This window comes from Nannospalax galili, unplaced genomic scaffold, assembly GCF_000622305.1.
Source record: "Nannospalax galili isolate Female #2095 unplaced genomic scaffold, S.galili_v1.0 scaffold2926, whole genome shotgun sequence".
Taxonomy (NCBI): Eukaryota; Metazoa; Chordata; class Mammalia; order Rodentia; family Spalacidae; genus Nannospalax; species Nannospalax galili.
This window is the reverse complement of record NW_008354709.1, coordinates 35,125-49,123: the sequence shown is the minus strand read 5'-3', so window position 1 is coordinate 49,123 and position 13,999 is coordinate 35,125. Positions and strand designations below refer to the sequence as shown.

At 46.8% G+C, this 13,999-nt stretch overlaps 1 pseudogene across 1 annotated transcript; it reads right to left on the bottom strand.

Annotated features, from left to right (window-relative positions):
- Window positions 1-304: 304 nt before the first annotated feature.
- Window positions 305-1,126, bottom strand: LOC103749114 (annotated as a pseudogene). The gene has a single exon (XR_001872875.2). The product of XR_001872875.2 is annotated as an ornithine decarboxylase antizyme 1 pseudogene (transcript).
- Between the last annotated feature and the right edge of the window lie 12,873 nt (window positions 1,127-13,999).

Sequence of the window (13,999 nt, the reverse complement as noted above, 5' to 3'; positions counted from 1 at the left end):
GCCTGACAGCCCACCAGGTTTCCTCCCTTAGGCCAAAAGGGAAAGGGAGCTCTTTACGTTATGATGTAAAGTGGGGGTGTTAAGCACCCTCACTAACCCTCTCTGCTTGTTTGAGAACCCTAATTAGGTCTACTGGTGCTTGGGTCCACCTGCAGGCCCGGGCTGTGTTTTTTAAGAGAACTATCCCCCTGAATTAAAATTCAATTAATCTAACTTTTTTTTTTAAGTAAAATAGAAACCTTTATTTAGAATTCAAGCAAACACTTGAGTATCGCAACACAACAAAACTGCAGACAGTGCCCGCTACTGTGGAGTGAGCGTTTATTTTGCACAATCACAACATGCAACAAGCCAGGAGAGGCGCGGCCACTGGCCTACTCGTCGCCTGGGGCCTCTCTCTCCGGCGTGTAGGCCATGAAGCAAGCATCGGGTCTCTTAGGGACGAGGGGGTGCCCAGGTCTCACAATCTCAAAGCCCAAATAGCTGAAGATTCGGAGCAGGGCGGCTCTGTCATCTCGGTTCTTGCGGAAGCAGACGAAGACATGGACAGCCTGGAGCTGGTCCTCAGCGAACTCCAGGAGAGCGGCGAGGCTGTCCTTGCTGCCCTCAGGCAGGGGTCCGGCAGGGAGCTCAATGCAGAGGCCGCCACCGCTCCACACCGCCCTCCAGGTCACATGCTTGGCGTCTGTGAGCACGCACTGGATGCTCAGGACGCGGGTCTTGTCGTTAGACGTCGGCTCCTCGGTCACATTCAGCCGCTCGTCGGGGTAGAGGACGCTGGCTGAAAGACTGTGATCCCGCTGACTGTTCCCTCGCCCACCTGGGATCTTCAGGGGTGGGTGAGGAACATCAGGAGCACCACCGAGGCCCTGGACCCAGGTTACTACAGCAGTGGACGGCCTGCCTGGAACTCTCGCTACTGCGGCTGCCACGGCTGTGCAGACAGAGAAGCGGCATGGTGCAGCTGGCGTGGAGCGTGGCGCAGCGGTTATCCCCCTCCTTGTCTCTGGCGAAGCAGTGGCTGTTGAGGATCCGCTGCAGGGAGGATTTCACCATCCGGCCGCTCGGGTCCGAAACCAGCAAAACCTCCGCTGCGCTCTCCGCGCCGCCGCCGCTGCTCGCCGTTCGCCTAATCTAACTTTTAAGAGCAAGAGAAACTATTTGTGAAAAATCACTAAACAGCACATAAAACACTTTGAGGAACAAGCAGAGACTGGGAGACGCACTGCCTGGCTTTTGTTAAGGTAGTTTGGGCCCAGGGAGTTAAGTTTTTTCAGGAATTTTAACAAGATGGTGGTCAAAGTGGAATTTGTTCGTGTAGTTTATTTAAGGTTTTACAAGGCCCTGCAAAGAGTCCGTCCCCTGGGGTCTGGAGGAGCAGAGCTGCTAACAAGAGGTGAGATGTGGACATTTGGAAGGGGGCATTTTTAAACCTGGGAGGAAACAAAGAAACTAGACCAGAGGCTTCCCAGATGTCAGGGTCCTGAAAGACAAAGCAAATCTGGAGGTGCTATCTTGGATCCAGGGAGACTTGAAGACTCTGGACTGGTATCCTGAGTTAGATCCTGGGAAGGAAAAACAAACTTCCCCAGAAAGGACATTATTGGGACAACTGATGAAACGTGAACACAGCCTGCCAGTTAGATAGTAGACTTGTATCAACATGCAATTTCCTGATTTTGATATCAGTACTTTGGTTGTTTAAGATAATGTTCTTGGTTTTAGGAAACACACAGGGAAATGGTTAGAGCGAGAAGTGTCTGTGCAGAAAGGAGCACAGATGGGTTTGTAACTGTCAGGGACTCGGGGGGACAGGTGCTTCTCAGTTAGTAGCATTATTATGCTTTGGAGATATCGATTGTAGGGGCTGGGTCGGTGTTTGAGACAAGGTCTTACTTTGTAATCCAATCCAGCAAGGAATTTGTGATCCTCCTACCTCCCAAGTGCTGGGATTTCAGGTATGTGGGTTTTTTAATTGGGTAGGTGTGTGAGGTGTTGAGGCTACGGCCACATGTACACTAAGCAGATGCTCCACTACTGATCTATGCCTTGTTCTTTTCTTTTTTTTGGGCGGGGTCTTTTTGAGACAGGGTCTCCGTATAGCCCCAGCTGTCCTGGAACTCACTATGTAGACCAGGCTGGCCTTCAACTCTCAGAGATCCGCCTGCCCCTGCCCCCAAGTGCTGGGATTAAAGGCATGAACCACCATGCCCAGCCCACTTTTCTTTCTTTTTTAAAAGATATTATTGATTGACAGATTTTTTTTTTTTGAGACAGAATCTCACTATGTAGGACCAGGCTGGTCTTGAGCTCACAGGAGTACTGGGATTAAAGGTGTGCACTAGCACATTCAGCTGACTTATTTATTTGTATTTTATATGTATGAGTGTTTTGCCTGCATGTCTGTGAGTGCACCACATGCATGGAGTGCCCAGAAAAGGGTATTGGAGCCCCTGGAACTGAAGGTTGTTAGCTGTCATGTGGGTACCTGGGAACTGAACCCGGTTCCTCTGCAAGAGCTCTTAACTGCTGAGCCATCTCTCCAGCCCCTGGTATGTGTAAGTTGAATATACATGTTTCTGTGACCTAGTGTACTTGTGAGTGTATATGCACAGTAGTGTATGTAGAAGTCAGCAGTTGACATCATGTATCTTCAATGGCTCTCCACCTTGGGTTTTTATTTTTGTTGTTGTTTTTCAGTGTTGGAGATCAAACCTACTGACTTGTGTGTAGGATAATACTCACCTGCTGAGCTATACCTCCAGCCTCCAGGCCCCGCCACCTCTTTTCCTTTTTTTTTGACACAGGGTCTCACTATGTAGCCTTGGTTGGTCTAGAACTCACTATGTAGACCACACAGGCCCTGGATTCACAGAGATCCACCTACCTCTCCCTCTAGAATGCTGGGATTAAAGGCATGCACCATGATGCCCAGTCCCCCCACCACCACTCCCATCTTATTTTCTGAAACAAGTTTCCTTACTAAACCTGAAATTCACCAATTTGGCCAGGAAGATTCAGGAATTCTCCTCCCCAGAAGCAGGGTTACAGACACATACTACTGAGGCTGCTAGGGATCCAACTCAGGTCCTCCTGCTTATACAGCAAGGATTTTATCTCCTGAGTAAGTTCACCTTTTATTGGTGTTTTGAGACAAAGTCTTGCTATATAGCCCCGGGTGGCATCAAACTTGAGCAATGTGCCTGTTTCTGAGTGATGGGATTACAGGCCTGTACCACCAGACCCAGCTTTGAAGCAGGTTTTGGAGGCTGAATATCAGAGAATGGAGTTGTGATCTGGGTGGAGGGGACAGTCTACAGAGCAGAGAGGACACAGCAAAGTTACCGCACACTCCTCCAGTACCAACTGTAAGGCAGCAGGAGATGAGATGTGGCCAGGTAAGTCAGGGCTAGAAGCAGGCCAGGGTTTGTCTGTCTGCCTGTCTAATGGCACTCCCTCTTTCTCGCTCTTAAAATTTAATAAACAGGGTCTATGCAATCAAGGCTGGCTTCAAACTCAATAGCTGAGGCTAGCCTTGAACCGATCCTGCCGCCTCTACCCCATTCCCTGACCCTAATTTGTTTTTGGTTCTAAAAAACATTTTGCTTCTAAAGATTTTTAGAATATTTATTTCTATCTTATGTTGTATGCGTGTTGACTGTATGTATGGATGTGTACCTGTGTGTGCAATGTCCACAGAGGCCAGAAAGGGGAATTGGATCCCCTAGAACTAGAGTGATGGACAGCTATTAGCCCCCATGCCATATGGGTTCTGGGAACTTAACCTGGGTCCTCTTGCAAGAGCAACAAGGAAGGGCTCTTAACCACCGAACCATCTCTCCAGCCTTTTGATTTGTTTGTTGTTTGTTTGGGACAGGGTCTCACTATATAGCATTGGCCGCCCTGAAACTCACTATGTAAACCAAGCAGGCTTCGATAAAGATTTTTTTGTTAAGATTTATTTTTATTTGTGTGTGTGTGTCTGTGTGTGCATTTGTGTTTGGATGGCTGAGGAAGCCAAAAGAAGGAGATAGATCCCCTTGAGCTGGAGTAACAGGCTGTTGTGAATCGCCTAGTGTGGGCACTGAAAACCAGACTTGGGTCCTCTGCATGAGAGTAGTAAGTGCTCTAACTACTGAGGTTAAGAACTCTTTATTATTTGTGTGTGTGTGTGTGTGTGTGTGTGTGTGTGTATGTATGTGCATGCTCAAGTATGGAGGTCGGAAGACAAATTTCATGGAGTTGGTCCTCTCCTTCCACCTTTATATAGGTTATGTGGGATTGAAATCAGGTAGTTAGGCTTGCACATCACGCAATTAACCTTCTGAGTTGTCTTGCCAGCCCAGCTTTTTTTTTTTTAATTAATTTTATTTATTTATTTTATTATTTTATTTTTTGTCTTTTTGAAGTGGGTCTCCCTGTATCCCCAGCTGTTCTGGAACTCACTATGTAGACCAGGCTGGCCTTGAACTCACAGAGATCCGCCTGCCTCTGCCTCCTAAGTACTGGGACTACAGGCATGCGCCACCACACCCGGCTAATTAATTTTATTTATGGAGCTGGAGAGATGTGTCAGCAGTTAAGAGCACTGGCTGCTCTTGTAGAGGATCTGGATTCGATTCCCAGCACCCACATAGCGGCTACGAACCGTCCTTAACTCCAGTTCCAGGGGAAGTCGAAGCCCTCTTCTGACCTCTGAGGCATTGCACCACACGGGTGCACTCACATACATGCAGGCAATACAATCATACACATAAAATAAGATCTTTGTGTATAAAACTTCTTGATGCACATATTATGGATTCATAGGTTATAACTGAAAGGAAAACTTGGGCAAGATGGCTCAGCAGGTACCAGGGTTTTCTGTGCAAGCCTGACAATCTGAGTTCAATTCCTGAAACCCATAGTGGAAGGAGAGAACCACCTACACACACATCACACAATAAAAACAAAAAGAAAGTAACACTTCACTTTTGTTCTAACCCCGAGGTACCACGGAAGTCCCCGTAGGCCTTGAACTTGCCATTTTTTTTGGTCTTTTTGAGACAGGGTTTCCCTGTAGCCCTAGCTGTCCTGGAACTCACTTTGTAGACCAGACTGGCCTTGAACTCACAGAGAGCCGCCTGCCTCTGCCTCCTAAGTGCTGGGACTACAGGCGTGCGCCACCATGCCCAGCGTAAAATAAATTTTAATTTTTTAATTGTGAAATTGTTTTTCACATTTATTGATTTGCATGTGTGCACACATGCATGCCTGCCATGCTGTGCATGTGTGTGCGTGTGCGTGTGCGTGTGTGTGTGTGTGTGTGTGTGTGTGTAGGTCAGATAAAACTTAGAGGAGTCAGTTCTCTCCTTCCACCATTTGGATCCCAGGGATCAAACTCAGGTTGTGAGATTTGGCAGCGGTGTCTTTACCCACTGAGCCATGTTGCCATTCCCACTGGCCCCCATCTCTCTCTCTCTCCTTTTTTTTTGAGACCCAGTCTTACTATATAGCCCAAGCTGTCCTGGAACTCACTGGTGTAGACCAGACTGTCTCTCAAACTTTAGCACTCTTCTTGCCTGGCTCTTTAGGGTTCAGATTACAGGTGTATGCACACTCAGCCTAGATGGCCAGGAATACTCAGCTGGAATCTGAAGAAGGATACAGCTGAGGATGGGGAAACTGATACTGCGTGGCAGATAGAGAAGCTCCAGAGCACAGTGCAGAGGTCAGCAGGAGCCAACAGGAAGGTAGGTGAGGGCAGGTAAACCCCAGGAGATGCAGAGCCTGCCCAGGTACAGTGTGCAAGGGTTTCCTCTCACCTGCCTGTGGCCTTTCACAGGTGCCTCCAGTTCTATGGTCAGGGGCCTTATCACGAACACCTCCAGTCCTGTGGTCAGAAGCACCCCAGGATGGGCATGTCTGGGAAGGAACGTTTGAGGGACTTGCCACTGGTCTAGCCATTGAGGCGAATTGTGGCACTTCCTTGAGAAAGTAAAAGCAGAACCGATAGAAAAACCAGCAATACTAAATCAGGGTACACATCCAAAGGAGCAAGAAGCAGTGTGCCTAGAGATTTCTGTTCTCCGTGTTTCCTACCACAGCCTTCATACTAGCCAAGATGTGCAGTCAGCCTAAGCATCCTTTGACAGATGTCTAGATAATGGAAACTGGAAAGCAGGCAGACTCAGTGATGCACTCCTCTTATTCCAACACAGGAATGGAGGCAGGAAGGTCAGGAATTTGAGAGTAAGCTGAGCTACACAGTGGCAACCTATCTGAAAAACGAGAGGAGAGGAAGAGAGAAGGGAGGGACATGAGAGAGGAGAAGCGAAGGAAGAAAAAGACAGACCTATATAATAAAGTGCTTTTTTTTTTAGGTCTTTTTGAGACAGGGTCTCCCTGTAGCCCCAGATGGCCTGAACTCACTATGTAGACCAGGCTGGTCTTGAACTCACAGAGATCTGCCTGTCCCTGCCTCCTGAGCGCTGGGATTAAAGGTTTGCACCACCATGCCTGGCCTATTTGGCTTTTGATGTTTAATTATTTTCAATTATGTATGTTTGTGAGTTTGTCCACAAGAGTGCAGTGCCCACAGGGACCAGAAGAGAGTATTGGATCTTCCTGAAGCCGGAGTTACAGTCACTTGTGACCCACCTGATGTGGGTGCTGGGAATGAAACTCAGATCCTCTGAAATAGCAGTACATACTCTTTTTATTGGGGGGGGGGTCTTTTTGAGACAGGTTCTCCCTGTAGCCCCAGCTGTCCTGGAGCTCACTATGTAGACTAGGCTAGCCTTGAACTTACAGAGATCCACCTGCCTCTGCCTCCCAAGTGCTGGGATTAAAGGCATTCACCACCACACCCAGCCAGCAGTATAGAAGAGGCTGTCAGATGCCCTGGAACTAGAGTTATGGACAGTTGTCAGCTGCCATGTGGGTGCTGGGATTCAAACCCAGGTCTTCTGCAAGAACAGCTAGTGTTCTTAACTGCTAAGCCATCTCTCCAGCCCAATAATAATAATAATTTTTAAATGTTGAGGCTGGGGATATAGCTGAGTTGTTAGTAGAGGGCTTGCTTTGCATGCATAAAGTCCTGGGTTCAATCCTCAACACCACACAAACTGGGCATGACAGTTCAAATCTGTAATCTCAGCACTCAGGAATTAGATGCAGGCAGATCTCTGTGAACTCGAAGTCAGCCTGGTCTGTATAGTGAGTTCCAGGCCAGCCAGGGCCACATAGTGAGACCTTGTCTCAAATGATAATAATAAATAATAATAATGATAATCTTTAGAAATTATTTTTATTTTATATGTATGAGTGTTTTTCCTGCTTTTAAGTGCACCAGGTGTGTGCAATGCCTGAGGAGGCCAGAAGAGGGCACTGGATCCCCTGGAACTGAAGAACTACTATGTGGGTGTTGGGAACCAAACTCAGGCCTTCTCCAAGAGCAGCCAGTGCTCTTAACCCCTGAACCATCTCTCCAGCCCCAATAATAATCTTAAAAAGAGCAACAACAGCTGGGTGTGGTGGCGCACGCCTTTAATCCCCGCACTCGGGAGGCAGAGGCAGGCAGATCTCTGTGAGTTCAAGGCCAGCCTGGTCTACATAGTGAATTCCAGGACAGCTGGGGCTACAGGGAGACCCTGTCTCAAAAAAAAAAAAAAAAAGCAACAACAACCCCCCCCAAACCCCAAATTAACCTCAAAGGAATTATCTCTGAGTCAAGTCAGGGTCTGGGGAGAGACTAGGATATAGTTCATTGGCAAAGAACTTGGCCAGTATGCAAGGGACCCTGTGTTCAAGTTCCAGTATATTAAGGTAGAAAACCTTAGGGACATGGATCAGACAGGGCATATGACATAGGATGGATGGGGCCTTTTTGTGTTCCAATTATCTACTTCTATATAGCAAATGGCTTCAAAATTCAGTGGTTTAAAATAGTAACCAAGTGGGAGTGGTGGCTCATGCCTTTAATCCCAGCACTCGGGAGGCAGAGGCAGGCAGATCTCTGTGAGTTTGAGGCCAGCCTGGGCTAAACAGAAAGTTCCAGGCCAGCTTTGGCTACAGAGTGACCCTATCTCAAAAAAACCAAAAAAAGCCAGGCATGGAGGCACATGCCTTTAGTCCCAGCTCTCAGGAGGCAGAGGCAGGCGGATCCCCATGAGTTCAAGGCCAGCCTGGTCTACATAGCGAGTTCCAGGCCATCAGCTGGGGCTACAGGGAGACCCTGTCTCAAAAAGACCAGGAAAAAAAAAACAAAGAAACAAAAAACCCAAACCCCCAACATTTTATTCTATTTTACTTAAAAAAAAATTTATTATTTTTATTTTATGTGTATGCATGTATTGCCTGCATGTAGGTAAGTGCACCTGTGTCATGCAATGCCTGTGGAGGTCAGAAAAAGCTGTTGGATCCCCTGGGACTGGAGTTATGGACAGTTGTTAGCTGCCATGTGGGTGCTGGGATTTGAATCCAGGTCTTCTGCAAGAACAACCAGTGTTCTTAACCACTGAGCCCTCTCTCCAGCCCTTTAATTTAAAAAATATTACATTTGGGGCTGGAGAGATGGCTCAGTGGTTAAGAGCACTGGCTGCTCTTGCAGAGAACCTAATGTATGGCTCCCAGCATCCACATGGCAGCTAACAACTGTCCATAACTCCAGTTCCAGGGGATCTGATGCCCTCTTCTGACCTCCTCGGGTTTTGCAAAACAGTGCACTTACATACATGCAGGCAATACACTCATATACATAAAAATAATAAAAAAAAATTGTTTTTGATCTTTTTGAGATAGGGTCTCCCTGTAGCCCCAGCTGTCCTGGATTCACTATGGAGACCAGGCTGGCGTCGAACTCAGAGATCCTCCTTCCTCTGCCTCCTGAGTGCTGGGATTAAAGGCGTGTGCCACCATGCCAGGCTAATAAAATATTTTTTAAAAATTACATTTGGGTCAGGCATGGTGGTACAGACCTTTAATCCCATCATTCAGGAGGCAGAGGCAGAGGCAGGCAGATCCCTGGGAGATCAAGTCCAGTCTGGTCTACATAGAGAGTTGCAGTACAGCTAGGGTTATATGGTGAGACTCTGTCTCAAACAATAACTAAAAACCCCAAATAGCTTGGGATGTTCCAAGACAGCTCCAGATGGCTGCATTCGTGTATCAGCCCCTTGGCCAGGACAACCAGGATGCTGGCACTAATGGACTTCTGTCTGTTCCATTTGGCCTCTGAGGCTCCCAATAAGGTTTCTCTGCAAGGGAAGTTAGTCTTCCATGGTGGCTAATGCTCTGAGACCAAGGTGAAAGGTACATCTCTGCCAGGTTAGGCTGGAAAAGGCATTTCAGCTCTGTTTCTAGTGAACACAGTCACAAGTGGGCTGGATTCCAAGGGAGGGGCTCTGAGCCCAGCTCCAGGTGTCAGGTCAATCAGCTTGAGGTAGCATATCTATATAATGGGGAGCCCTGAGTAGAGAGGTGAGGGAGGATGGCTGGAGAAAAAGGTTAGGCAGAACCTGATTTCCTCAAAGTCACAGAGTAGAGCAAAGGAGCCAAAATATCTTTTTACCAGAGTTCTAAGTAACTTTTTTTTTTTTCTGAGACAGGGTCTCATATAGCTCAGGCTGGCCTTATACTTGCTTATGTAGCTGAGGATAACCTTCTACCTCTGATGCTTCTACCTCTACCGCCTGTGCTTGGAGCACAGGTGTGTATCACCACATCCATTTTTATTCAAGAATGGAACCCAGGGCTTGAGCTTTGTGCCTGTGAGGAAAGCACTCTGCCAATTGAACTACATTCTCTAGTCCCTGAAACTACTTTTAACTACTCATACTGGACACTTATTTTAAGTAAATTTTTTTATTAGTGTGTGTCGTGTACACACATGTATAGTGTGCATATGTATGTCCAGGCATGCTTGCCTATGAGTGCATGTGTAGAGGTCAGATGTTGGGTGTTTTCCTTTACCACTCTCTGTCTTATTTTCTGAGACAAGATCTCTCACTGAACCTGGATCTCACTGTTTCTGCTGGATTGGCTGACCAGAAAACCCTCTGGATCTTCCTGTCTCCACCCTAGTGCTGGAGTTACAGTGTGTTCAACATTGCCTAAAACATTAGGCTTTTTTGCTTGTTTTTTGAGACAGGGTCTCCCTGTAGTCCCAGCTGGCCTGGAACTCACTTTGTAGACCAGGCTAGCCTGAACTCACAGGGATCTGCCTGCCTCTCCCTCTCAAGTGCTGGGACTAAAGGTGGGCACCACCATACCTGGCTCACACCAGGCTTTTTATATGGGAGCTGGGATCAGAACTCAGGTCCTCATTCATGCTTGTGCAGCAAGCACTTTACTCACTGAGCCATCTCCCCAGCATTTACTGTTTATAATACAAATTTCCTTGGTATAAAATAAAAACAAATTTCCCACCTGTAAGTGCACCAGTGTTGTGCAATGCCCATGGAGGAGAGAAGAGGGAAATGGATCCCCTGGACCTGGAGTTACAGAGAGTTGTTAGCTGCCATGTGGGTACTGGGATTTGAAACTGGGTCCTCTGCAAGAACAACCAGTGTTCTTAACTGCTAAGCCATCTCTCCAGCCCTTAATTTTTTAAAACATGCATCTGGTGATTTATGCACTTAAAAATGCATGTGAGTGCAGCCTTTGGATGATAGTGAAAGGTGCAATTTTGACATCAAAACAAGTGTGTGCATTGAATATTTAATTAAAGGATCTGATAGAAACAGCAGATTCCAAGTCCATATGACGGAAGTGGGGCCTAACCCTCAGCCAGAGGCCTGAGAGCCGCAGGGCTTTGGGCATAAAATAGAAGCACTGAACACAGAATGCAGATTTATTGCCTACGTAATTTCAGGGCCAACTTCCTTTAAAAAGTGGGTACTAGGCCTGGCGTGGTGGTGCACACCTTTAATCCCAGCACTCTGGAGGCAGAGGCAGGCAGATGTCTGTGAGGTCAAGGCCAGCCTGGTCTACATAGTGAGTTCCAGGCCAGCAGTGGCTGCAGGGAGACCCTGTCTCAAAAAGACCAAAAAAAAAACTTACTGAAATAAGACGATTTATTTTCAGGATTCAGGAGGTAGAGAGTCCAGTGTAGATAAAACTGGATGACTGCATGTTCCCTTCATGCTCTGACAGGGTGTTCACTAGCTAGGGTGGCAATGTGATGTTTAATGCAATGAAGCTTATGTTAGGATAAACTTGGCACTGCGTCTGGATACCTGGAGCCTCCTATACTATGTCAGCAAAGGTTCTAATAGGAATTGATGACTTACGGATTGTATCTACAAGCCACATAACCCCCCTCCAACTTCTTTTCTATACAATTGGGGTTCAACTGCATGATTTCAAGATTCTCCTCTTTCCTGTAGCCCTTCAGTCCTCACTGAAATTAGGTGTGCTAATTTAACAATTTACACTCAAGCCAGCTTCCTGGCAAGAACTGTAGATTCAAGACAGGAAAGAAGAAAAGCTACTTTGTGAAGAAAAATCAATCTTCCCTCACATTCTTTTTTTCTTTCTTGGTTATTCCTAGCCATTGTGCTCAGGAAACTGAGGTGTCATTTCTCCTGAGGCCTGGCCTCCTGCTCATCACTGACTATCTACCTTAGGTCCCTGAGGGGACTGTTAGGTTTTTCCTTTTTCCATCTTTTCTTTGTTTTTTTGTTTTGGCGGTGGTAGGTGTGGCCAAAGCAAGAGGGAGACAGCAGGTCGGGCGTTCTCCGCTCTGACCCTCTCGGGCCTTCTTCCTCCTGGTACTTCTCCCCATCTGTTTTACTCCTTTCTCTTTTTTCTTTCTTTGAGACAAGGTCTCCCTGTAGCCCCAGATGGCCTGGAGCTCACTATACAGATCAGGCTGGCCTCAAATTCAGAGATTCACCTGCCTCTGCATCCCCAGTGCTGAGATTAAAGGTGTATGCCACCACACTTGGCTATTTATGTTTTTTTGACACAGGGCCCCTCTGTACCCCCAGCAGGCCCGTAATTCGGTATGTAGACCAGGCTGGCCTCAATCTCACAGAGATCCACTTACCTCTGCAATCCTGAGTGGCGAGATTGAAGGCATGGGCCTTTAAAGGCATGCCCAGTTTTGACTGACTTGTGTTATTTCTTTAAAAATTTTTATTTATATTTTTATTTCAGTATGAGTATATTGCCTGCATATATGTAAGTGCACCTATGTCATGCAATGCCTGTGGAGGTCAGAAGAGGACACTGGATCCCCTGGAGTTGGAGTTACTGGACAATTGTTAGCTGCCATGTGGGTGCTGGGAACTAAACCTGGGTCCCTCTGAAAGAGCAACTAGTTCTCTTAATTGCTAAGCCAGCAATACAGTCCCTTTTATTTATTTAAAATACTGTTTTTTATATGTATGCATGTACTGCCTACATGTAGGTAAGTGCACCTGTGTAGTGCAATGCCTAAGGAGGACAGAAGAGGCTGTCAGATCCCCTGCAACTGGAGTTATGGACAGTTGTTAGCTGCCATGTGGGTTCTGGGATTCGAACCTGGGTCTTCTGCAAGAACAGTGTTCTTAACCGCTGAGCCATCTCTCCAGCCCCCAGTCCCCTATTAACTTTAAATATATTTTGCCAGGTGTGGTGGTGCACATCTTTAATTCCAGCATTCGGGAGGCAGAGGTGGGTGGATCTCTGTGAGTTCAAGGCCAGCCTGTTCTACATAGTGAGTTCCAGGCCAGCTGGGGCTACAGGGAGACCCTGTCTCAAAAAGACCAAATTATTTTTATTTTATATGTATGAGTGTATTGCCTGCAATGTATGTAAGTGTACCTATATTGTGTCGTGCCTGAGGAGGTCAGAAAAGGGTGTTGAATTCCCCTGGAACTAGAGTTATGGACACTTGTTAGCTGACATGTGGGTGCTGGGAATTGAACCTGGGTCCTCTGCAAGAGCAGCCAGTGCTTTTAACAGGAGTCATCTCTCCAGCCCCCTATTTAGTTTTTGAGATAGGGTCTCCCTGTAGCCCAAGCTAGCCTGAAACTCACTATGCACCTATATTGTGTCGTGCCTGAGGAGGTCAGAAAAGGGTGTTGAATTCCCCTGGAACTAGAGTTATGGACACTTGTTAGCTGACATGTGGGTGCTGGGAATTGAACCTGGGTCCTCTGCAAGAGCAGCCAGTGCTTTTAACAGGAGTCATCTCTCCAGCCCCCTATTTAGTTTTTGAGATAGGGTCTCCCTGTAGCCCAAGCTAGCCTGAAACTCACTATGCAGACTAGACTGGCCTTGCACTCATCTCTATCCTCCTGCCTCTGCCTCCTGAGTGCTAGGATTAAAGGTGTGCACCGTTATACCTGGCAGTGATTTATTTTTATTTTATGCATATGAATGTTTTGCCTGCATGTATGTAAGTGCATCTGTGTCTTACAATACTTGCAGAGTCCAGAAAAGGGAGTTGGATCCCTTGGAACTGAGTTAGGGTTGGTTGTTAGCTGCTATGTGGGTGCTGAGAACCAAACTCTGCAAGAGCAGCCAGTGCTCTTAACTGTTGAATCATCTCTCCAGTGCCCTGTTTTTGTTTTTGAATCATCTCTCCAGTGCCCTGTTTTTGTTTTTAAAGAACTAGAGGCCAGGGATACAGCTCTGTCAATGGTGTGCTTGCTTAGCATGCAGGAAGACTTTGATCCTGGATCCCAATAAAACTGGGTAAACCAGGCCTAGCCATGTGTTTGTAATCCCAATACTTGGGAAATGGAGACAGGAAGATCAGAAATTTAAGGGTTATCCTCAACTACAAAGTAAGTTTGAGAGCACAAGAGAAGCTATTTCAATAACACCACCACCAAAAAAACTCCCCAAACTACCAACAACAAAACTAAAGTCAAAGAAAGGAAAAGAAACTAAACCAAAAAGTACATAAAATACCTCTACAGGGGTTGGCGAGGTGGCTCAGTGGTTAAGAGTACTGGCTGTTCCCAGCACTCACATGGTGGCCAATAACTGTCCCTAACTCCTGTTCTATTAGAGTGGGCATTGTACTGTG